Source organism: Oreochromis aureus, linkage group 3 (assembly GCF_013358895.1).
Source record: "Oreochromis aureus strain Israel breed Guangdong linkage group 3, ZZ_aureus, whole genome shotgun sequence".
Taxonomy (NCBI): Eukaryota; Metazoa; Chordata; class Actinopteri; order Cichliformes; family Cichlidae; genus Oreochromis; species Oreochromis aureus.
In genome coordinates, this window is record NC_052944.1 from 128,019,193 (window position 1) to 128,021,917 (window position 2,725).

General features: G+C 41.5%; 1 long non-coding RNA gene across 1 annotated transcript; it reads left to right on the forward strand.

Annotated features, from left to right (window-relative positions):
• Window positions 1–658: 658 nt before the first annotated feature.
• On the forward strand, window positions 659–1,498 carry LOC120438070. The gene is made up of 5 exons (XR_005611643.1): window positions 659–708; window positions 793–879; window positions 953–1,066; window positions 1,272–1,307; window positions 1,392–1,498. It is a non-coding gene; the product is annotated as an uncharacterized LOC120438070 (long non-coding RNA).
• The last annotated feature ends 1,227 nt before the right edge of the window (window positions 1,499–2,725 follow it).

Consider the following 2,725-nt stretch of genomic DNA (forward strand, 5'->3'; position numbering starts at 1 on the left):
ACTGAAGCTTCCAGTCACAGTGAATCAGTGTGTGTCAGTGAATGCACCATGTGTGCTTCACGGCTCCATCTAGTGCAGCGGTCCCCAACCTTTTTTGCGCCACGGACCGGTTTATGCCCGACAATATTTTCACGGACCGGCAATAAGGTGTCGCGGATAAATACAACAAAATAAAACTAGTTCCGGTACCGAAAAAAAGAAGATTTATTCATAACACACGTGAAAAGACCCAGGAAAACCGAGTTAATGATAAAAACGATAACAAAATAACGCTGAAAACCGATAAAAACCCTGAAAACTATACATTTCACACCTGAGCCTCAACTCTCGCGGCCCGGTACCAAACGACTCACGGACCGGTACCGGTCCGAGGCCCGGGGGTTGGGGACCGCTGATCTAGTGGACTGATAGTAGAGCAGCTGATGGCAGCTTCCTCTGCCTCACACTGCTGTCTGACTGCATTCAGCTGAAACTGAGATGAAGCAGGAAAGAAGCAGCTGATATTTGGACAGCACACATGATGGAAAGGAGGATTTCAGTTGATGTGCACATGAATGATTTGTGTTTCCTCTGCAGGTGAAGGTAGAAAGTGTGTGTGAGCTGATGTGAGTTGAGCAGCATGGATCAGTGTGAGGACAGAGAGGAGGGAGTCCCTCCCTCTAAAAGCACTCTGTGTGGGGAACATGAGAGCCAGACCAAAGCTCAGAGGTGAGATGACCATCTCTAACTGTCCATGACTCTTCTCCATGTCACAGCTCAGCACTCACATCACTGCTCCATCATTATTCACAGGAACCCACCTGGACCTCCACCCAGCTGTGTGTCCTTACAGAGTGACAAAGTGAATAAATCTGAACAAAGACAGTCATCTGAGAAAAAGTAAACTAATGTCAATAATAAAATCTCTAAAATTGAACATTTTAATTTACTGAAGATTTAAAGTTCGTTTTAGGATCCGTCAGAGTCTCAAATGTGGACCTCCACTCAGCTCTGTGTCCTTAAAAAGTGACTGGTCTGCAGATCGTCCCATTAATTTTAAAGTCCAGCCTCTGTTTGCAGCAGAGAGGTGAGCTGTTAGTAACATCAAGTCTTTGATGTCAGTTTGGTGTCTGATTTAAATAATGATGCCTTTTTATATATGCATCTCTGTAGGACAGCAGTGTCTCAAAGGGCCCATATGCATAGGTCTAACTGTCATTTTATTTGGTTTTAACTGTCTGTTTTTAACTATGTGTTTACCTTTGTTTTTCTATTTATTTATTTATTTACAGGAAGAAGCAACATGAGAGCCAGACCAAAGCTCAGAGGTGAGATGACCATCTCTAACTGTCCATGACTCTTCTCCATGTCACAGCTCAGCACTCACATCACTGCTCCATCATTATTCACAGGAAGAAACATAGAAGGAGGAGGAAATGTAAACCTGAACCAGAAACTGAACCTGGACCTCAACCCAGCTCTGTGTCCTTACAGACTGACACGTCTAAAGATAACACCGTCATTACTTTTAAAGTCCAGCCTCTGTCTGCTGCAGAGAGGTGAGCTGTTAGTATTTATTTAAATTTAAATTGTCTCTTAAAAACAAGCATTTGGTTTCTAAACAACTCAAAATCCACTTTAGCAAACAGGTAGTTAACAATGTAAAAAATTTTTCAAACATTTAAACTAAAACAGAAAGTAACCGACTGAAATACATCTTATTTGATCCATCTATCCATCTATAGAAATGCACAAAAATAGTGAAAAGAGCAGCCAGCTCTGTTTAAGAAAGTTGTCTGCCTGGACATTCTAGACATACAAGAAACAATGACATCAGCGGTACTTCTATACTATTGAAGTTATTCATAATATCTGCAAACGATTTCATATTTTTATTGCAAATTCTTTGCAAGAATTTAGCTGTTCATAGTTTTTTAATAGCCATTTTTTGTTAACGGTGTTTGTGAAGGCTAGCGCTGTGTGAAGGCAGGGTGTGAACTCAGATGCAGGACTCGGAAACAGGAGGTTAACTGAGGTTAACTGGGAGCGCAGCTTTATTTGCTGGAACAGTTGACAGAAGAAACAACAAACTAGCATCCACAAACTTGAACTAAAACTAATAAGACTGATAGGTTTATAGCTTAAACCTATTCGCTGGAACGTTGAAGGCAATGTAATTACACAGCAAGCAAGACACGAGTAGGCAACATTCTTTATGTTTCACGTGCACGGGAGAGAACTGGACAGGCGCCGTTCCTTCGCTTGACCCCAGTTGCTCTCGTCCGCTCTCCCATAACACTGCTCTTTTATTGTGGTTACATGAATATGCATAGGTTCATTAACATATGACCTCTTATATAGGTATACATGTGAACAAAGAATACCTTGTGTGTGTGTGTGTGTGTGTGTGTGTGTGTGTGTGTGTGTGTGTGTGTGCATGTGTGCATCTGTGTGTGGGGGTCAAACTGTGACCCCAGGAAGACTCCCCAGAGCCGTCCATCTAAACAAAAGGCACTTAGACTAAAACAGATATAGATACGTTTATCCTACCATAAAACAATAAGACAAGGTACGACCTCTCCCATGCTCCTAAAATGTGGGTGTGAAAGTCAGAGAGCTCTGGAATGCACACAAAGCTTGCAGACTATTAAGGATCAAACCTCCTATCACTCTACACCTAATTATAAAACTCTAAGCATATATAAGTAGATATTTCTAAGCATAAATGACAATCAACAATACAAAT